Below are 23,195 nucleotides of genomic sequence, written 5' to 3'. Positions count from 1 at the left end.
ATTTCAATGATGGCTAATGCTATTGGACATTTGTTCTAAATATTTCTCAATCATTTCCATTTTGTCTTTTGAGATCTCCATTTAATTTCTTGCCCCGATTTTAATTGGGTTTTCTTTGGGGGTTTTTTGGTTTCTGTATGTTTAATTTTTTGAGTTTATATATTTTGATATTAACCCTCCATCAGATATATAGCTGGTAAAGATTTTTTCCCATTCTGCAGGCTGCCTCCTCACTCAAATGATGGTGTCTTTTGCTGTACAACACCAATACTGAACCATCTCCTCCCAAGGCTCAGAGAGCATTGCAGAAAAGAGGGCAGAAAGACTGTAACAGTCAGGGTTAGTAGATGAATACAATGAAAGTGTTTTCCAAACACAACAGAGCAATTACACATATTAACCCACAGCACTTATGAGAGCATGCACAAGACTTTTACAAGCCCAAGCTCCCCCGACCAAAAAAAAGAAAAACAAACAAACAAAAAACCCCAGCATGGATAGGGTGGAGGAAGGGAGGGGAGCAAAAAGTGATAGCCACTGGGAAAGGGAAACGCAATTTTCTTTAAAGTGACACCAGTTAGGCTGACTAGGCTACAGGGAATGGACTCACACCCAAGAGCATGTAGGGAACATAAATGAGACTCGATAGGCCTTTGAAAAATAAAGAACAGGAAATGAGTGGTGTTATCAAGGTGGGGATGGATCTAAAAGGAGATGGAAGAGGGGTCTGAGTATAATTAAAATATACTGTATGAAATACTCAAAGAACCAATAAAAATATATTTTAAATGGATGGAGCTGTATTAGCCAGGGGTCTCTGGAGGAACAGAACTGACAAAATGACTATATATTAAAGGAATCTGGGGCTGGAGAGATGGCTCAGTGGTTAAGAACTGGCTGCTCTTGACCTGGGTTCAAATCCCAGCACCCACATGGCAGCTAACAACTGTCCATAACTCCAGTTCCAGGGGGTCCAGCAGCCTCTCCTGTCCTCCTCAGCCATTGCACAACATGGGTACACTTACCTACATGCAGGCAATACACACATACACATAAAACAACAATAAAAAATAATTTTAAAGAATTTATCAGCACTACTTTGAAATTGTAACAACAGCTGAGGGGCTGAGAACCTGGTAGTTGCTTGGTCCTTGAGGCTGGGTGGAGCCTCAGCAGCTGGAGGAGTCACACAGTAACTATCTCACTCTGGAGAGGCTGAGACCCCAGTAGTTGCTCAGTCTGTAGGGATTGGGATTGCTCTCTGCCTCAGCAATCCCAATCTGGTGGCAAACACCTAGAAGGTTCCTAAAAAGCCACTGATCCTCAGTCAATGATAGAAGCCTGGTAACACTGGCTATGATGTCAGCAAAGGAATCAGCAGCAGCAGCAACAGGATAAATCAACTCAGCAGTGAGAGGGAAGGCCAAGAAAGCAAAAGGCAAATCTTTTTTTTCTGCCATGCCCCTTTTAATCTGGCTGCTACCAGAAAGCACCGCCCACAATTTTGCTTCCCATATCAATTAAGGCAATCAGGACAATTTTTACTTACTTGGGTAATTATAATTTGTGGCAAGTTGCCATTAAAATCAACCACCACAGGAGCACAGGGAATTTTCTAGAACACTAACACTATTTTGTTGATACTGTTAATGGTCAAAGTACGTCACAAATTTGTCAAAACCCCTAACAGTATGCAACAGAGTGTACCCTAAGGTGAACTTTAGATAACAATAATGAATCCATATTGGCTCATCAATAATAAATGTACCATACTAAGATGTTAATAACTGGGTGAAGTGGGAAGGGAAGGACTGATACAAAAACACTATCTGCACAGTATTTCTACAAGCCAAAACTTGTTCCAAAAGATTAACTTAAAATTAACAAGATTAATTTTAGAAACAAAAACTGATAGAACTTCCCAAGCTTCATCCACATTCTAAATCCAGGGGCACCAATCAAGATACCTTTTAGGGTGAACCTTTTCTAGTGAAATGAGTTCTGAAAACCAATACTGCAGTTAGTTACTTCATTTTAAAGGAATTTACACTCTCTACATTTTATCAAGTTAACCAAAGAAAATGAATTTTTCAAAAATTTGGCTGATAGTATACTTAGTAGCAAGAACAAGCTACCAACCTGTGAGTTGCTATCTGCATTTTCAGCAGACTATCAACCAATTTGATACATTGGATACTCAAATTTTCTGCACATGCTTGTATGTGTATGTACACGTGTATGAGGAAGCTGAAGATTGATGGTCTGTGCCTTTCTTCATCATTCTCCACCTTGGAGGGTCGGTCTCTCAATGAACCCGCAGCTCAACAATTCTGGGTTAGGCTAGCTAGCCAGCTTGCTCTGGAGCTGCCCTGTCTCTGCTTCTCAAGTGCTGGGACTATAGGTGGGCCACCATGCCCACCAGCTTTTATATGGGTTCTGGGGATCCAAATTGTGGTCCTCATTCTTGCACTGCGAGCACTTTACCCACTCACTGAGCCATCTCCCCAGCCCTAGATTCTCTCACTTCAGTCACTTTGCTCTCTAAGTTCCTTTTGGGTTCATTTGCATTATTCTGAATCAAATGTTAACTGATATCAGTTCCTTGAGGGCAGAGACCATATCTTAGCCTTCTTACCTTCAATGTTGGACATACTGGGAAAGGACAAGAGAAGAACAGGAAGGCAGATAGGAGGGAGAGTCTTGAAATGATTTCCCATACCAGTCAGAGTCTTAATAGGAAAATGTGATACACCCGAATTGGTTATAAATTCAAACTAAGTTTGACGGCAACAACTTTTGAAATAGTAGGCAGGATAAACACTAACAACATATGGTGCTGGAAGGGTCAAAGGGTGAGAGGATAGCTGCAATCCAAGTAGGGCATATATGGGAGAGGAGACAGATGGGAGAGAAGAGGAGCAAAAGACAGACACAGAGCTACAGAACTAACTCAACAGAGAAGAGCAGGAGGAATAAACACACCACATTATCCTCAACTTGCCCTCTGATCTCTTGAATTCTTCTCACTCGTCAAACCTGGCTGGAAGATACCACATACAGGTGTTCACTGGTGAAATCCACATAGGTTAGCCACCCAGACCTCAGAGCAGGATGGAAAAGGGAGCAAACAGGAAACATCCAGAACACACACACACACACACACACACACACACACACACACACAAAGCACAGTCACAAGTGCAAGATAATTGTCACTGATACCTGCTATAATCCTTAGACTGAGGCGAGCCTAAGGTTCAAATCCTAACTTCTGTCACTCTGTTGATGTATATCTTTAGGCACGTGAGTTAACATCTTAGCCTCAGATTCATCACTTGCAAAATGTAACTAACTAGAGTAACAAGGATTGGAGATACTAAATAAGACAGCATAAAATGTTCAGAGCTTGTGAACAGGAAGCACCATTATTATCTTCCCCACAGCGCATACTTAAGCGCACTTTCTACATCAGGGTACAGTTATTTTTATTCCTTTTCATTTCAATATATGGTTCATGTCTCCCCAGCTGAACAGTAAGATCTTTCAAGACAGGCAAGAGCTGGGTCATTTTATTCCATTGCCATGTTCCACTGCACCTGCCTGACCCAGTGCTGTGCAAACTGTGCAACAAGATAAGCACATAATAAAGAAACATATAACCTTTCTGATAAAAGGAGAAAGGCTTAATCAATTTATTAATTTGAAAAACAGAAGCACCATTAATGACATCACTAGCTGTTTTCCTTGGGTCTATAACATACTCATCGGATAACGATACTTCCTCATGTGGTTCTTATGTGAAATAAAAGGCATTCAGCAGATATACCTTCTCAGCAAGTGCTTCAAATTTTAATATACACAAACTATCCATCATTCCACCTGGGGATAATAAGAAAAAGAGGGAAATAGAGCATAGGAACAGAAAAGGGAAATAAAGCAGATGGCAAAGTAAAAATAAAATTCTTGGGAAAACTAAAAAAATAAAATAAAATAAAATAAAAGATTTGGGGAAGTCAGTCCAAGCATGGAGTTTCCCACTGCTGAGAGAGGCCACTGTGCAGTGTGAGGAAGAGGCTCAATGGCAGGAGCTCAGGCAGCCAGAACCAGCAACACTAGTAACTCAGCAGGCATGCCCACTGATATGGGAGACAGATTTTTAAAATTTTTATTACTTTTATTTTTATTTTATGTGTATGAGTGTATTGCCTGCATGTATGTAAGTACACTCATATCATGAAATGCCCACAGAGGTCAGAAAAGTGCATTGGATTCCCCTGGAACTGGAGTTACAGACAGTTGTTAGCTGCCATGTGGGTGCTGGGAACCAAACCTGGGTCCTCTGCAAGAGCAGCCAGTGCTCTTAACTGCTGAGCCTTCTCTCAAGCCCTGAGACAGATTTTTTTCAATGCTCTGGTTAAACAAAACAAAATTACTCAATACAATGCAATGTCTGCATTTCAGAAACCATTAGAAGGAGGATACTAGAGGCCTGTTGCAGGAGCTCAGACCCATGAAATGAAGTCATTGATTATAAGCATTAAAACTTAAGATACTCAACATTTGGATAAAGGACCAGATGGAGAAAAACAGTGGTTTCTTAGTTTGACTATCGCATTGCAAAAAAGGGAAAAATTGACTACAAAATGTCATCAACACTAAAACTGAGACTGTATCTAGAAATCTTAATTCTTGTTTCAGTCTGTGGAAATGCAAAAACTTCACAGAATAGGTCTTTTAATGCAAGGATTTAATGGAGGAAATTGGTCATAGGGGTTTGGGGAACCCAAAAGTGAAAATGGGACATGGATAAGCAGATACTAGTAGCTGTCAAAAGCAGCTACCAGGCTCAAGAAACATAAAGGAAGATGCGGAATTACTAGATATAGGTGTTCAGAGGAGGCACTCCTAACAGGGCCCTAAGAAAGGAAACAAAACATGGTATAACTGCTGCTTGCATTTGGTTGAGGGGTCAAGGCAACACTGTTACTGAGAGCTCCTAAAGAAAGTATCAGCTAGATTCTATGGTAGCAATGGAAATTTCCTGGGCAATGAAATGGTTGCAAAGAACTTTGAACCATGAAATCCCCCCAAGATAAGATAGGAAGAAATAAGAAAAGAATGAGGAAGGTAAACAGGAATCTGCCTTCCAACCACCCCTGTGGGGTTTTTTTTTGTTGTTGTTTTTGTTGTTTTTTGTTGTTGTTGTTTTTATGGAATCTTTGTTTGCCAAACTGCTACATTCTTGTGATCTTTTGTAACCATGTGTTTGTGTAAGTACTTGTTTAATTACCACACATTCACACACACATACACACACACACACACACACACACACATACACACACACACACATATATATGCTACATAAGTAATGCTTAAACTCCTGCATATGAGTTGACTATAAATTTCTCTAAAAACTTGAGCTGGGGGCTGGCACCATTATGGAGTGAGCCAAGTGTCAGCCCACTGGCATGAATAAACTCTCTCCTTCACCTGAACTGGCTATTGGTCTCCTGATTTCCAGAAGTTCCCAAGACATTTCTATCAGGAGCTGAAAAGAGCAGTAGTGTCTGTTCTTGCTGCCCTGCTTCCTCCCACATCTCTGTCTTCACCAGTGCCTTATACTGCCAGAAAAGAACAGGGATCCAGCTAACAGAGGAATCTGAGAAGCATAATTTGCAGAGTTCCAGCCCCAGTGTCACACAACAAAGTATGAAATGGTAGGTTGAAAGCTAAAACCACAACTAAATAGCCAGCATAGTTTGACATCCATATTTCCCTACTAAGTTTCAACTTTCTCAACTGAGACTCCTTCAGTGTGGGTTTTCCAGGAACCTCAGTCATAGATTTGAGAACCAATGAAATGTTATAACATTTTTCTGACTAAAAATAAGCTGGAATAGTGCACTAAGTCTCCATTCCTCTGCCATGATTATAAGTCTATTTCCTATTTATTTGGGGCAGAAATTTCATAGGATAGAACATAAAGAAATTATTTTTCTAATTGTAAACATTGCCTAATTCCAACAATTTCTTCCAACAAAGGAATTTTAACGAATTCTTAGTTTTCAAGATCTGTTTAAATATCTCCTGATCCTCCTCAAAGATTTGGACTCTAGAGGATGAAACATGGGCCTTGAGCAGAATGAGTATATTCTGTCTGGAAGGTGGGAGAGATGTGAGGCTTTGAGATCAGAAGGGTGGTTATTCTCCAAGAAAACTCCCAGGATGCCTGTTCTCCTGGTGATATTACTCCGTATAAGAGTCCCCTCCCATACTGAATAGGGCTCCTCTTTGTGACCAATGGGACAATTCAGAAATAATGCTGAATGACTTCCAAGGTCATAGAAGACGTGGTTTCTGTTGTACTTTCTCTTGGATTACTCCCTCTCGGAGAAGCCAGGCAACGGAACAGATACTCGGGCTGCCCTACAGAAATATCCATGTGGCAGGCCTTCTGCCAACAGCCATTGGGTGAGTCACTCACCAGGCAGACCTTCTGGCCCAGTCAACCCTTCAGATGACTACAGTTCAAACTGACATCCTAACCACAAACTGCTGGGAGACATCAGAGCCAGAAACACCCAGCTGGGCACTCCCAAATTCCTGTCACACAGGAATGCTGTAAGAGAATAGAATGCAGTGTTATTTTAAGGCACTAGGTTCAGGGATAAGGTACCATGTTACAGTGCATAACTAACATATCCTCAAGGCTGCTACTTGATTATAGTCTCTTTCCTCAGTTGAATGAACAAAATTCATTAAACATGCATTGGTCCTTGCCCCACAGTTGGGCCTGAAAGGATCCCGTAGCTCACTAATGTGGTTTATTTAGAGAGTCCAGCTGCTCCCACCCTCTCTATCTGTTCGACTACTCTTTTAACAAGCCTTGAAATTTCTGTCAATTAAAGCCAACAAGAATTAAATGCCCACAGAGTTTTAAGGCTCCTAATACCAGAAGCATTTAAATAGATGATCAAAGACCAAGTTTCAAAAATTGTAAAAAAATGTTTCTTACCCAGCTGGAAGTTGGGGCCAGATAAGTAGAGTTCACAAGGGGAAAAAAAAGAGAAAATGGCTTAAAAACAGAAGAGATTCAGCATCATTATTAAAAATCACTCAATCTTGAAACAATTAGGAAAGCATCAATGTTTGATGGAAATCAAACAATGGAAATTCTTCAAGTTTCAGAAACCCAGGTGAAAGAAAGGTGGGAAATGGATATCCATTTACTGTGGGTAAGGTATGAACCCGGGCATTAGGCAATTTTGACAGCATACACAGGCAGACTTCCACAGTCACCCCACAAGATTGTATTACCCAGTTGTGCTGGATAGCTTTAGTGTCAACTTGACACATATTGGGTTGAAGGAGCCTCAACTGGGAAATTGCCTTTATTGAACTGGCCTGTGGCCATGTCTATGGGGCATCTTCTTGACTATTGAGTGATATGGGAGGGCCCAGCCCACTGTGGGTGGTGCCACCCTTGGGCAGGTGGGCTGTGTTGCATAAGAAAGCAGGCTGAGCAGGGGCCAGGGGAGCAAGCCAGTAAGCAGCATTCCTCCATGGCCTGTGCTCCAGCTCCTGCCTCCAGGTTCCTGCCCTGAGTTCCTACTTTGGGCTCCCTGATGAACTGTGACCTGGGAGATGTAAGATAAATAAACCCTTTCCTCCCCAAGTTGGTAGTGGTCAGAGTGTTTTGTCACAGCAATAAAGAAACAAACTAGGACACCAGTGAAGCCACTGCCATCTGAGTTTGTGTAAGTACACATGGCAATGAAGCTGCCTAACAACTGTCTGCATTTCTCAGAACATGTTCCTATCAGTCAGCTACGCACGACTATGTTCAAGTGTTAAGTGTGCATAACCTTTGTGACTCAGTATTTACACATGAACAAAGCTGTCCACTCATCTGTTTGCAAAGACAAAACTTGTATAAAAGCTAAATGTTGACCAATTTTAAAAGAAAAACAAATGGGGGCTGGGGAAATGGCTCAGAGGTTAAAAACACTGCTCTTGCAGAAAACCCAGGTTCAAATCCCAGCACCCACATGGCAGCTAACAACTGTCCATAACTCCAGTTCCAGGGAATCCAACATTCTGTCTTCTGTGGGCATTGCAGAACATGGGTGCACTTACCTACATGCAAGCAATATACGCATACACATGAAATAAAAATAATAAAATATTTTATAAAAAAAAAGAAAAACAAATGATAGCACACTCAAATAATAAATAGCGCACAACTATACACAGAGTGAGTTTGCACTGCATTATGTAATAATAACAGCATTCCAAACACACTGTTATGAAGAAAAACAAGATATGTCACACTGATGTAAAAAAGAAGGAAAAGAGCCGGGCATGGTGGTGCACGCCTTTAATCCCAGCACTTGGGAGACAGAGGCAGGCTGATCTCTGTGAGTTCAAGACCAGCTTGGTCTACATAGTGAGTTCCAGGACAGCTGTAAGGGGAACCCTTTCCAAAAAAAAAAAAAAAAAAAAAAAAAAAAAAAAAAGGAAGAAGAAAAAAAAATCTATAAGCAAACAAAAAGGAAGTATGGAAGCAGTGTCCAAAATGCTATACAGTCTCCTGTCCTGAGAATAACTGTGGACTCAGAGGAAGAATATTTTCATTATATGCTTTTCAGTAAAATATACACACACATACAGACACACTCACACACACACACACACACACACACACACACATTTTTAAGTAAAAAGAAAAGACTTGATGAAGAAAATAGAAGAGAAAAAACATAAAGGCTTAAGTTACAGCTCTCCTTGAACTAATTTATAATGCAGTCCATCAAAGTAGCCAAAGTCTGGCTTTGGGCTTAAGATACTCATGTGTACATTCATGCATTAAAAATCACTGTTGGGAAAGGTAAGTCCTTCGCAGTTGGCATCCCTCTCACTAATTAAGGACAGAACACTTTCTCTTGCTGTCTCAATGCAAATCAACAATGGGAGGTGTACATAAGCTGCACATCCTCTTGCCCTAAGCCCAGTGAATCATGAGAAGTGATGGAATTGCCTTTCTCTGAGTGTTTATGGAGAGTGGCAAGGTTAAAGAAATGAAAAGACAGCCTTCGCTTCACATGCTGATGGCAGTGTCCCAGAAGCATAACTGCGGTCAGAAAGCTGGCTGCACCTGCCCCTGACTCCACCCACAAATGTCAGCTCTGATTTTCTTCTCCACTAACCAAACTCTTTCAGAGACCAAGAGAACACTTCTGACCCTGGGCTGTTTTAAAGAAGTCTAGCAAGTGGGTGTTAATTATTCTGAATGTGTGACATTAAAGAGAAAGTAAAGCAGGACAACATGCACTCCCTTTCTCTTTGGCCAGTGTTAAAAAAAAAGAGGCCTTTGTATCCTAAAGGGAGCCTACATTTTGTATCAGAGCAGGAAGCATTTTTTGTTCACCTACCTATAAATAAATTGTAGCTGTCTAAAAAATTCATTATAAGTGCTATCAAATATATGTTAGGTGGGAAGAAAATACCCAGAGTTTCCTTACAAATTATTTAAGTAATGCTATTTTAAGTCTAGACAGAAGACCTCTAAGCAACTTTGCCCACATCTTCATCCAACTGCTCCAAATCTTTGAATTCAGACCTGAAACACTTCAACTTTTTAAATTGCTTTTGAATTACAGAAAATGGAGGGGGCAAGGTGATTGTACATTGTATAAGCTGTTTAAAGGGAAATCCTTGTTTTAACAATAAGATTCATTTGTAGAATGATCCATTTATAAGCACATATAGATTCAAAGCATTTTCCACAATCAAAACAGCAGTGTGAAAAAACTAGATTTCATTATCAGAAAAAAAAAAAAAGACAAATGTTAAAAAAAAACAAACTGCACAGAAATCTTCTAGCTCCAATAACGTGTATGTTATGTGTTGTGTGGGTGTGGGTGTAAAAGAACACATACAACTCATAATCTCCACGTCTCTGAAGATTTGGAACTTTATTCTCCTACCCTACAAAATACCTGCCACCCTCAGTGCTCTCTAAAAATGGAAAAGGTTTTTTTGTTGTTATATAAATTATTTTATTTAAATAAAACCAGGGCTTACCCTTTCCCACACAACCCCATTTCTCCTCTCCAAGCATGGACACCTCAAACCTTAAAGGTTCTCATTGTTACCATCCTCCAACCTGAAAATCAAGAGACCCTATGTAGAACATGGAGGTACACATCTCCCAGCCCCACGCAAGAGCTCTCTCCATCCTCCTGGATGGAGCAGAATGGTCAATTCCCCCAAGGCACCCAGACAGGTGGGCTTTACTTCACATAATCCAGGAGTACCACCAGTACCTGGTGCTGCCCCCTGAATCTAGGACCCTCATACCAGCAAGGCTGTGCAGCCATGCTTGAGTGCTGTCCAACGGTTCCTGGAATAGGTACTATTTAGTGGGGAGAAGAGCAAAGGAGAGCAGCTGAGTACCAAATTCCCTAATGCCACTTTGTATGAGGGTGTCAAGCTTCAGTTCAACCTCTACCAAGAAAAAGTAAGCACAGTGTTATGAATGCTGGGGTACATGGGGAGGGGCAAGGTTCCAAACTTCAGGATCAAACAAGATTACACAAACTGCAACACAGACCCCATCAGGGATCCATTAGCACTGGGCAATGTTAAGGGCTCAACATAGCTAGGACATATCACAGACAGGGACCAGTTGGAGCTGGCCCTGTTCCAAACCACCTACTTTCTTTTCTTAGGGGAAAGATGTCTAATGTTTATAACTATCTATCTTGTCAGTTTTGCCTATTATACACACACACACACATACACACACACTCACACACACACACACACATACACACACACACATATACACACACAGAAGTAAATGCAAGAGAATTGTTCAGAGTAACATAACATCTATTCTCATTACATTTATTTTTTTTAACTGATGAATCATTTATTTGGATGAGACAAAAACATCTCCACCTGGTTTCCCTTTAAACAGAAGGCAGAACATTTCAAATATATTAGTTTTTCTCTTTTTCAACAGAATTCATTTCAATCTGGTCCTGGGAACTGCTTCTCATGTTAGGATTCATGTTTTAGTAACACATATGCGCCCATCACAGCCAAAAGAGCATACTTGAATTCTGGGTAGTCATTCATTATGATGGTGACCATACCAACATATGGTAAGAACCCTTGTGCTCGTCCTACCACGTCCTTCTTTTCCAGCCAGTTCTGGCCTTCTTTGTACAAGCCTCTATTGTCAACATCATTATTATCTCCTTTAGGCAGAAATTTAATGTCTCCATTATCTTTTTCATGAACTTTGATAATTCTGTGAACTACTGGAATGTCTCGTCCTTCAACTTTAAAAACAACTATTTCACCAGCTCTAATGGGGTCTTCCCAGAAATTTGTGAGGAACAGCAGGTCTCCCCTGTGAAAGGCCAGCTCCATACTGCCACTCAGCACCACCACAATGGGGCTCTCACTGCCAGTGAGGACAATCAAGCCTTTCCATATCATGAGTACAGAAGGCACGATCATGGCAAAGTTTAAAACCTGGTAGTAGAGCTGTCATTTGTTCATCTTTCTCTGGTCCCCAAAGATACCCAGGCTGGATGTGGAGAGATGTGTCCTCACGGCGCCTGCACGTACCATAGAGGGGTCTCTGGGGACCCAGGCGGCCCACAGGCTCTGTCTGTTACAGACAGCTGCAGAGCACCAGCCAGCATTTTTAACTCAACAAATTATAATAAGGATGTACATTGTGAGGTTTGGATCTTAAATGTCCCCCAAGAGGTCATGGACTGAAGACTTGGTCCCCAGTTGATGGTATGACAGGAAGGTGGTGAAGTTTAAGAGACAGGGCCTAAGGAAAGGAAGTACATTATGACCCCATCCCTCCTCTCTCTGTTTCCTAGCTGCCATGATTTGAGCGGCTTTGCTGCATCCCACTCTCCCTGCCCACCACAGATCCAAAGCAATGAGGCCAAGTGACCGGGACTGAAACCTCTGTAACTATGAGCCAAAATCAACATTTCCTCTTCTTAAGTAGTTTGTCTAGGGATTTTGGTACAGTGCCAGAAAGCTGAATGACATGCTCTCATCAAGCATTCAGCGCATTTTAAATTAAACAGGCCTTTGGTAGTTGGTGCAGGAATCTAAGGACCACTTTGGCTATCAATCCAAACTGGGGGCCATGAAACTTGCTCTCCATGGTTCAGAAGACAAGTCTTGGTATATTAGTATCATACTTTTATACTAGTGTGATAAAATACTATGACCAAAAGCAACTTAAAGAAGTTTATTTTGGCTTACTGCTCCACAGAGAGTCCACCATGGTGGGGAGGCATGACAGCAGCAGGAAACCAAGAGATCACACCTCAACTGCACAGAGGAAGCAGAGAGCATGAACAGCAAGCCAGCAAGCTGGCAAGGCAATAATCCCTCACAGCCCAGCCCCAATGATGAACTTCCCCAGCAAGGCTCCACTTCCCGAAGGTTTTATAACCTCCCAAAACAGCACTACCACCTGTGGACCAGGTATTAAAATACATGAGCCTACAGTGATCATTTGTCACTCAAACCATCACCACACTCCAGAAGTTCTCTAAGAGACACAAAGGTAAAGCTAAGGAGGATTCTTCAATGCGGGATTTCTTTTTAAAATATCTATTGCATGTTTATTTACTTACTTTTTATTTAATTTTGCGTGTGTGTGTGTGTGTGTGTGTGTGTGTGTGTGTGTGTGTATGTGTGTGTGTACACCACAGTACATATCTGGAGGTCAGAGAACAATTTGTGGGAGTTAGTTTCCTCCTTCCACCATGTGGAGACCAGAGATTGAACTCAGATTGTCAGTCATACTGGCAAACACCTTCATCCACTGAGCCATCTCAGACATAGGTGGTCTCCTTATAGCCACAGCTTGCCTGGAACTCACTATGTAGAGCAGGCTGGCCTCAATCTCTTGCCCCTGCCTCCCAAGTGCTGGGATTAAAGGTATGTGCTACCATGTCTGGCTCCACTGTAGGTTTTCTCACAGCTGCCAAAAGGAAAGTGTAAGTTTCCCAGATTTACATAAGCAGCAAACTTTTTTTTTTTCTTTTTGAGACAGGGTCTCCCTGCAGCTCCAGCTGGCCTGGAACTCACTATGTAGACCAGGCTGGCCTCGAACTCACAGAGATCCTCCCACCTCTGCCTCCCAAGTGCTGGGATGAAAGGCGTGCGCCACCATCTATACATAGTTAATGTTGGTTCTTATGCCATAAAATATGTAAATAAACTACACATAGCTGTTTCCTTGACTAGATATTACCTTAGCAAGAAGCCACAGATTCACCCTTTCAGCACTTTACCTAGAGACAAGTGACCTAATCATTAAATTCTCTTTCTGCAAAATAGAAATCAAAACACAACTTTATTCATAACTGCTGCATGAAAACTCAAAGTATATATTATACATTTGTAATCAGCCATCAGTAATCATTGCTATTATCATCACACACCCTGTCTTAGCTCAGACTGCAATAACAAAACACTATAGATTTTGTGAGTTAAACAACAGACACTTATTTCTCACAGTTCTAGAAGCTAAAAAGCCCTAGAACAATAAATGGTCTGGTTCCTGGTGAGGTTCTTCCTATCTGCAGTCGTCCACCTTCTTGCTTTGTCTTCACAACCTGAATTCAGTGCCCATCACCCACATAAAAATGTCTGGTATGGTGGCACTCACTTGTAATCTCAGGGCTGGGAAATGGGAGAGAGGAGGATCCCTTGGGCCTCACTGGCTAGCCAGCATAGCTTAACTGGCAAGTCCAGGCCAATGACGGACTCTGTGTCAAAGGAGGTCCGTGCTTTCCTGAGAACAGCACCCAAGGTTATCCACTGGATTCTACATCTACAAAAATTCAAACTGTTGAGATGTGAAGAGGTTTCCAGTAGACTGTGTGTGCCAAAGACACACAGAGACTCACTGTGGGTAAAGTGAGCAGACGGGAGTGAATTATTATGAGTGAATTAATGAGCAAAGCTGTGCTATCCTGTATACAGGAGCAAGTAAAGAAAAGCCATCAGGACAGTGTCCGGCTACACAGTCCCAAAGGGTCACACACCAGGAGAGCTTGAGCATGAGCAATCCACACCACACATTCATCTCATAACTCTTCTCCTCACCTGGGGGGCATGACAGGACCACTTTCAAAAACAAGGTTTTGCTGCTGCTAGACCAGCTAAATCCATAATGTTGAAAATCCTAATATTTCCATATCCAGTGTGAACTGGATGAAAGTCGGATATAAACTGAAACAAACAGCAAAAGAACAAACTAAATGAAAATATTTGTCTTTAAAATGGCAAAAAAAAAACATTGTTACTTTTATTTCCATGGAATACTAAGAACAGACGCGTATTAACAGGAGAAACAAACAAATGAAAACAGCATCTAGGGATAAATGGGAAAAGCAAAGGCAAGGCTTCCAGAACTTCTTGCCCACACCACAGTGTTGGATGGCTGCTCCACAACTACAGCAATGTCCTCTCCTTGCTCTTCATCTCCCCAGCCAGCAAAGGCAGCTCACCCTCAAACTGTCCATAATACATCCCTCCTCTCGTCCTGTTAGCCACATACTCCAGGTCCCTCCTCAAATTCTTCTCAATTTGTCAACGAATGCCTTCATTTTACTCACTATAATTAATATCCCTATGAATTCTGAAGTTTTGAATGTGCACAGGATAAACCTTCACATCTTTGTATCTCCAGTCTCCAGCATCTAGTACAAGTACTTATACAGAGAGGGTATTCAGAAAACCAAAACACTCATCACTCCTGGGACAATAACAGGAAACAAACAGATTTAAAGCAATTTACTTGGTTAAAGAAGTACAATTTAAGGGGCTGGAGAGATGGCTCAGCAGTTAAGAATATTGGTTGTTCTTGCAGAAGACCCGGGTTCGAATCCCAGCACCCACATGGCAGCTTACAACTGTCCGTAACTCCAGTTCCAGGGGATCCGACAACCTCTTCTGACTGCCACAGGCATTGCATGACATGGGTGCACTTACCTACATGCAGGCAATACACGCATATACATAAAATTTTAAAAATTAATAAAATTTTTTTAAAAGTACAATTTAAGGTGTTTTTTTTTTAACCATAGTAGGCAGCACTATACTTATAAAATAGTATCCAGCTCTTTTAAATGCTAAACATTGGTTCAATGAGGCAGAAAAGTAACATGGCAATATCTATTTAAAATCTCAGCTTTCTGCTGTGCATCTGTTGGCCACTGTTGAAACAGGCAAGTTCATGAAACCCAGGAAAGTGGTGCTGGTCCTGGCTGGAAGCTACTGCAGACACAAAGCCATCATCATGAAGAACTTTGGTGATGGCACCTCAAATTGCCCCTGTAGCCAAGCTCTGGTGGCCAGAATGACGACTATCCCTACAAAGTAATAGTGGACAAGGGTGAGAAGAAAATTGCTAAGAGACCAAAGATCAAGTCTTTCATGAACTTGTATAACCACAATCACCTTGTGCCCACAAGATACTCTAGTATCCCCTTGCACAAAACTATCATCAGCAAGGATGTCTTTGGAGACCCAGTTCTGAAATGTAAGGGCAAACTCGACGCCAAGGTCAATTTGAGGAGCAATACAGAGGGGCAAAAACAAGTGGTTCTTCCAGAAGCTTCAGTCTTAGGTGGGCTTCTTGTTTGTATCATTTAAAAATATAAGGACCAGGCCATGCCTTTAATCCTAGCACTGGGGAGGCAAGAGGCAGATGGAGCTGATCTCTGTGAGACTGAGGCCACCCTGGTCTACACAGCAAGTTCTAGGCCAGCTAGGGCTACAAGTAGACCCTGTCTCAAAAAACAAACAAAAAAAGATGACAGAAAGATAGACTGCATCTCAGTAATCTACTCATTTCTAAGAATAAACTAGAATTTTATATAAACAAGAAAGCTAATGTGAAAGAAACTTAAATGTGTCATTTAAAATATCAAAGGCACGAAGTACTTACATAGAAGAAGGATGAAATATCCTGCATCCTCAATAAAATATTATGCAACCACTAAAACTATTAATTTAAGACTACATGGGGCTAGAGAGATGGCTCGGTGGTTAAAAGCACTGACTGCTCTTGCAGATGACCTGGGTTCGGCTCCCAGCATCCACATGGCAGCTGACAACTGTCCATAACTCTAGGTCTAGGGGTTCCAATGCTCTCTTCTGACCTCTATGGTCATTTCATAATGTGAGTGCACTTACATACATGCAAGCAATGCACTCATACATATAAAATAAAAATAATAAATAAATTATAATAAAGACTAGAAAACTATGGTGCCTATTTTAGAATTTTAATGTAACATCTGGAACAGTTAGTTCCTCAAGAATTTATTTAGAGACTACAAAGTGTCATTTTGGCTGATTATAAACATTTCATTTTAAAAATAAAATCATTATATTACTTCTTTAAATAGCCTGAGATATAATTTGAAAAATATGTACCATACTCATTTAAAGTACATAATTCAGTGACATTTATCGTATTTATAGTTATACAAACATCAAAACAGTCAACTATAAAACATTTTGATTTCTTGAAAAAGGAAATCCACACCCCTTAGCTGTCAGCTTCCCTTTGACCCAACACATTCTCCCATCAGCCCTAAAAAAAAAAAAAAAAACCTTTAGTCTAATTTCTGTCTCTATAGATTTGCCTATCTGGAATAATTCATATGAGTGGAATCATACAATATGTGGTTATTTGCATCTGCCTTCTTTCATTCCGCATAATGTTATCAAAGTAAAGTCCATTTGTTTTAACAACAGTTCTTCATTTCTTTTTAAAAATGAGTAATATTTCTTTGAACAAATATCCCACATTTATCCATGTATCACCGATGGACATTTGGAGTGCTCCCACTTTTTGACTGTTGTGAACAATGTTGCTATAAGCACTGGTGTAGAAGTTTTGTGGGGACATATATTTTCATTCATCTTGTGTAACTATCAAGAATGTAATTACTAGGTCATGTCATAACTCAGTCTTCACCAATTTAAGGAGCTACTTTCTAACAAATCAGCAGAACTTCTCTACACATCCACCAACACTCATAATTACCTGTCTTCTAAGTGTGTGTGAAGTAGAACCGCACTGTGGTTTTGAGCTGCATTGCCCTGCTGACCAGTACTGTCCAGCATCTTTCAGTATATTGACTAGCCATTTGTATATCTTCTTTAGAAAAACATCTATTAAGTTTTTCATATTTTTAACAGGATTATTATTTATAACTGAGTTGTAGCAGTGTTTTATTTTAGAAAATAAAATTTGTATCAAATACATAATTCACAAAACTTTTCCTATTCTATTGACTGTCTTTTCACTTTTTTAATGTATTCTTTTTAATGTATCCACAGAACCTTAAATACCATGAAGATAAATTCCCACCACAGTCCATGTGACATATATGAGGGAAAATGCAGAATATTAATAACATACCCTTTTGCCTTTGAAATCATAATTCACTTCCTTCTCCCTCTGAATTTCACCCTAATGGAATACACTTATGCTTAAAAGTCAGTCTTTTACTGACTTACACTCTGTTTCTCTGCAACAATAACAAAAACCATACATACTTAAAAGTTTTAATTTTTTAATTTCCATATGTGTATATTTATCTGTTTATTTTTATATGTGCACCACATGCATGCAGTGCCCACAGAGGCTGGGAAGGGGACTAGATCCAGGAATTGCAGTTATAGGCAGCTATGAGCTGCCTTATGAGAGTGCTGGGAACTGAACCTGGGTCCTCTGCAAAAACAGCAAGCACTCTTAACTCCTGAAGCATTTCTTTAGTCCCATGCTTAGAAACTTTTAAATACTTTTGATTTCTTGTAACAAAATTCTAAGATTTAACTGTTTCTTATTCAGTTAATAAAATAATTAATAGGGCATAGTACATATATTACTTCACGTGATACAGTAAGTTAGATGAGGTAAGGAGTGGCTATGGGGCCTAAAGATGTGCTGAGTTAAAACTATGGACTGGTACTTTGGTGACCAGGGCTTTGAAACCTTGAGTCAATTTGCCATAGTAAGGGCTGGGGAGAAAGGGTGAGTCGGTAAAGTGCTTGCCATGAAAGCATGAGGACCTAAGTTCAGATCCCCGTCACCCACATTAAAAACCAAGTATGACAGCATGCATTTGTTTTTTGGGTTTTTGTTTTGTTTTTATTTTATTCATTATTTTTATTTTATGTGTATGCGTGTATTGCCTGCATGTAGGTAAGTGCACCTGTGTCATGCAATGCCCACGGAGGTGAGAAGAGGCTGTGGGATCCCTGGGATTGGAGTTACGTACAGTTGTTAGCTGCCATGTGGGTGCTGGGATTCAAACCCAGGTCTCCTATAAGAACAACCAGTGTTCTTAACCACTGAGCTATCTCTCCAGCCCCCGACAGCATGCATTTGTAACCAGGGCTAGAGAAACAGAAATAGGAGGATTCCAGAGGCTTGCTGGCCAGTGTAGGCAAATCAGTGATCTCCAGGTTCAGTGAGAGACCCTGTCTCAAAAAATAAGGCCGAGAGTAACTGAGAAAGGCACCAAACATCAACCTCTGGCCACATGCACATATACACATGCATGAATGCCTGCACACACATGCACATAGAAACATGTAAACACACATACACAAATATGCCATGGTAAGATAATGGGTGAAGACTGTTTTAGGAGTTGTCAGTAAAATACGGCAAGGATGTGGCAAAAGAAAAGATGGTAGGTCGGGTATGGTAGAGCACACCTTTAATTCCAGCACTTTGGAGGCAGAGGCAGGCAGATCTCTTGTGAGTTTGAGGCCAGTCTGGTCTACATAGTGAGTTCCAGGGCATCTGTGTATGCGTGTAGACCCTGTTTCAAAAAAGACAAAACAACAACAAAAAAAAAAAAAAAAAAAAAAAAAAAAAAAAAAAAAAAAAACAATGGGAAAGAACATCCTGTATGCTATCCGTGGGTATATGTCTGTCTTCAGACAACTCAATCTTTAGAAAGAAGAGAACATAAGTTAAGGATCAAGAAAATCAATTCTCCTGAATCCATTAGGCCTGCATAGCTCTTGGAAGGTGGTCTTACATTTCCCTGCATGGTGTCCCCAGCCAGAGGAGATCTGCTTTAGAGGAGCTTAGAGATGGCTACGCTCTCTTGGAAGACTATGAATGATAGACTCTTGATATACCACAGTCTCTTTTTGCTATCACCTATTTCTGTACAGACAGAAATGGAATATGTGGAGAAAGAAACTTAACTTTCACTAACATATCATAATAAAATGACAAAGCAGTCAAAGCAATTCAAATAACCAAAAAGAAATTGTGTTCAATAGTTGTGTTCAAAAGATTCAAATGATGATAAATTTTGTGTCACTTGCATTTTTCACCCTAAAAATTTGATGGGTTCAAATCATATGCTACACTAGACAGTGATATCCAAATAAGCCTAAAATAGCTACTTTTAAAATCAGACCTAAGCTTGACAGGAGCTTATGACTAGATTAATATTGCTTACAGTCATCTAAATGTCACTTTGACAAACTAAATGTTTGTCTTGATGACATCCCCCCGTAGGCATATGGCGCTTCCATTAAATCAGGCATTATCTGTGCAGCAGAAAAGGGTACCTCATTGTCTTCAGAATATTCATAATTTACAAGGCGACTCTTTGGTCATGATTGATAATTGTTCATAACAGGAAAGATCCCTGCACAGATGCTATCCAGTGTGGAGGTTTTTTTTGTAATTACTATTAATTTCAAAGAACAAAGAGTTCTCTTTGACATACACACCTAATAGCCATGATTCACATCTTAGATAAAATTATTACCATATAAAATATGACATAAAAAAGATACTGAGCTAAATTTCATAATGATAATATAGGGAAACTTGAAGAAAGTTTGCAAATATTAAATCATGGAGAAATATAAATTCGTAATACTGAGCAATGGTACCTGACAAGCATTTGTTTAAAACTTGTTTTAAGGCCATGTGATACAAAATATGGATGGTAAACTTCCTTTAACCCCTGAAAATATTCTTAACACCACAAAGTACATAAAGAATCTAAGGGCTCTGAAGGGTTTGTAGCCACAACACTTCTCCTCAAATTTATGTTAGCATAATTCAAAAGCATTTAAAGAACAGATCACTTCTACAAACATTCTTTCCCACATGCTTTGCCATCTCCATTAATGGCATTAAAATTCAGAGAGATCCCTATAATCTTGAAAAACAGAGAGCAGTGTATCAGATTGAAAAATGATTCTGGAAATGGTTTAAATAACATAAAAGACCACAGAAAATTAGAACCTCAGCATTCTCTTTATAATTAATAAAGACTCTTGATATACCACGGTTTGGGATGGTAGTACACACCTTTAATCCCAGCACTCAGGAGGCAGAGGCAGGCAGATCTCTGAAAGACTGAGGCCAGTATGGTCTGCATAGTGAGTTCCAGGCCAGCTGGGACTACAGGGAGACTGTCTCAAAAATACAGTAACAAAAATTTAAAAAAGAAGGAAAGAATACACAGTCACAAGAATGCTTTGGATGTAGGGTAAAACACATGTGCAATGTAATTAAAAGTGTAAAACATAAATATATAGTACTTTCTTTACAATTATGCTACAGTAAAGGACAGCAAAACATGCAATTTTCAGAAGAAAATGTTCCCAAAATTTTTATATCATTTGTTTTTCTAAGACTTAGAACAAAATTCCAAGTAAAAACTAGAATGTAGTTTCTTTTCATGGTTATATAGATGTATTTTCTAAAAGACCAAATTCCAATGCAAGTTTCTATGTATATTAACCATGAAATTTTGATCTTCATTCTAAGTGAATTCTCACTTTGAGTGACCTTTTTCCCACCCTTGAACTTCCTGCTTTTTTAGTTCCAATTAATGAGCATCATTCTTACTAGATCTAAGCAAACTAAAACTATTTGTGCTTGAAAGGGCTTTCTGCTCTTACACCTATTAAGATTTATCCCAACTCTGTCCCAAGACCCTAACCTGGTATGGAAAATACACACTATGTACACCTCTTTGGCCTTGTGCATTGTGACCTACCCCAAGGTAAATGCTGAAGGAAATACTCTCTTCATTCCAAGTTCTGTTACTAACCATTCAAAACAGCAAACATGTAATTATCAGAAACTTCCTGCAGTCCTGGTTCCTAGGGTAAGGATCATAACTTCTTCCTAGAAAAGTAAAACACTCTACTGCAATTCACTTCGCCAGTATGAACTTTTTAAAATAATTTTATTGAATTTTTGTGTATTTCATGCAGAAAATCATCTTTATACCCCCTTCCCCTTTGGCACCCTCCCATAGCCCCTCCACTGGAGTTCAACATTTAAACTCGTTACTACTTCATCCACACTAGCACCAGTCTACACACCACTGTATACCTCTGTGTCAGCCAAAGCCTTTCCTCCACAATGGTTTGTCTCCCCTAATAAGAAATGCAGTGAAGTAGAAAATGGAGGCCAGATAGTACAGGTGACCTTCCTGAGAAGTCTCAGGGCTACCTGGCAAGCCATGGATCTTCCTACAAGCCACAGCAATTCCCACAGATCCATTCCTGAAGCATTTTCTATGACCTTTCACAAAGTGACTTGTGACCTTATCAGTAATATTGTGGGTGACCTAGAAGACAGAAGTTAGATGAGCAGCCTACAGAAAAAGAGGACTTAGCATTGTTATCAAAAGAAGGGAAGGGCCAGGCCAGGCGTGGTGGTGCATGCCTTTAGTCTCTGCACTTGGGAAGCAGAGGCAGGCAGAGCTCTGTGAGTTCAAGGCCAGCCTGGTCTACCTAGTGAGTTCCAGGACTGCTGGGGCTACAGGGAAACCCCATCTCCAAAGGACAAAAAAAAGGGGAGGAGGGGGTGGTGGGAAGCTCCATCTTTTAATAGCAAATATTTGCCACCTACAAAGACAGTGTGGACACAGAGACACAGAGAGAGAAGAACAATAAAAAGCCTAAACTGTCACAGAAATGCAAAACAAAGTAATTTGTGCTGTCTTTCATAATTATGAATATACATATACATACTATACATACCTATCCAAAGATGTAAATGTTAATGTCTGACTATACCAAATGATTTAATGCACTAAAATGTTTGCAACTACTTTTAAGTAGTTTAAGTTTTAAAGAAATAAAAATGTTTGCCTGAATATTTTCAGGATCTCTGACTGCATTATTTGAAAACAAGGTTTAACCATGTATTAGTGCATATATACACATTCATAATCACCATATCTTCTACAACTGTGTATTAATTAAAGTGTGTATATAATATAATGCCATAAGCTATGCGGCGACTGTGATTGGATTTGCCAAAATGAAATCTCTCTTTATAAAACTACCAATATGTGAAGTGTAACTTTTGAACTGCTCAGTCATGTTCCTGAAAATTTCAATATTCAAAACTAGGGGTGTGTGCAAACACACACTTTGTATTTGTAAGTTAAATGGCGTAAGATTTGGCCTGGGCAATCAGAGACAGGTTTTCCATCAACTGAATCTCCAATAGGAATATTGAGAGATTCTAAAAAATGTAGAGACTAAATTTTGTTGGCTATTCCGTATATTACAGAATGTCTTAACACCCACTGTCACCCCTCCTATTAAGTACCAGAAACACAACACCTTTGTTTGTTGGCACAGCTAGTTAATTCCCACCAATTTCCAAAACATTCCACTAGGAGGCAGTACTACTCCCACTGAATAAAGTCACCCTGAGTGCTTTGACTGGGAACAGGCACCAGAACCTAACACTCTACCACTATAGACAACAATGTGATGTTAATAATAATAATAATGAAGCCTAGATTAGTGAAGAAAGTGACACTGAACAATTACCCAAATAATTGTATCAATACAAAATATCTAAATACCTGGAAAGAAAATTATAAACATACTGCTAATGCAGACGTTAGGATGACTTTAGAGGTCTGGAACCAATGCACTTTTTTTTTAATATTATTATTAATTTAGAGACATGAAGTGTTGGATTTTGAATTTTTTCATGAAAGGTCATTTTTTAAAATGACAACTGAACCATGGTAAGAAAGCAGTGTGAAAATTATCTCTGAATTTTAAAAAGATATAAAACAAGTCCTTTCACTCTGGAAGAAAAT

The 23,195-nt window shown here is 39.9% G+C and overlaps 1 protein-coding gene and 2 pseudogenes across 5 annotated transcripts in view; 1 reads left to right on the top strand and 2 right to left on the bottom strand.

The window, feature by feature from the left end:
• Positions 1-23,195, bottom strand: part of Cdk14 (cyclin dependent kinase 14) — a 633,917-nt gene that overhangs the window by 579,859 nt on the left and 30,863 nt on the right. The window lies entirely within an intron of this gene.
• Positions 10,989-11,566, bottom strand: LOC103725197 (annotated as a pseudogene).
• LOC103725234 lies at positions 15,293-15,688 on the top strand (annotated as a pseudogene).

Source organism: Nannospalax galili, unplaced genomic scaffold (assembly GCF_000622305.1).
Source record: "Nannospalax galili isolate Female #2095 unplaced genomic scaffold, S.galili_v1.0 scaffold85, whole genome shotgun sequence".
Classification (NCBI taxonomy): domain Eukaryota; kingdom Metazoa; phylum Chordata; class Mammalia; order Rodentia; family Spalacidae; genus Nannospalax; species Nannospalax galili.
The sequence above is the reverse complement of the archived record's forward strand: the minus strand, read 5'-3'. Positions and strand labels throughout refer to the sequence as shown.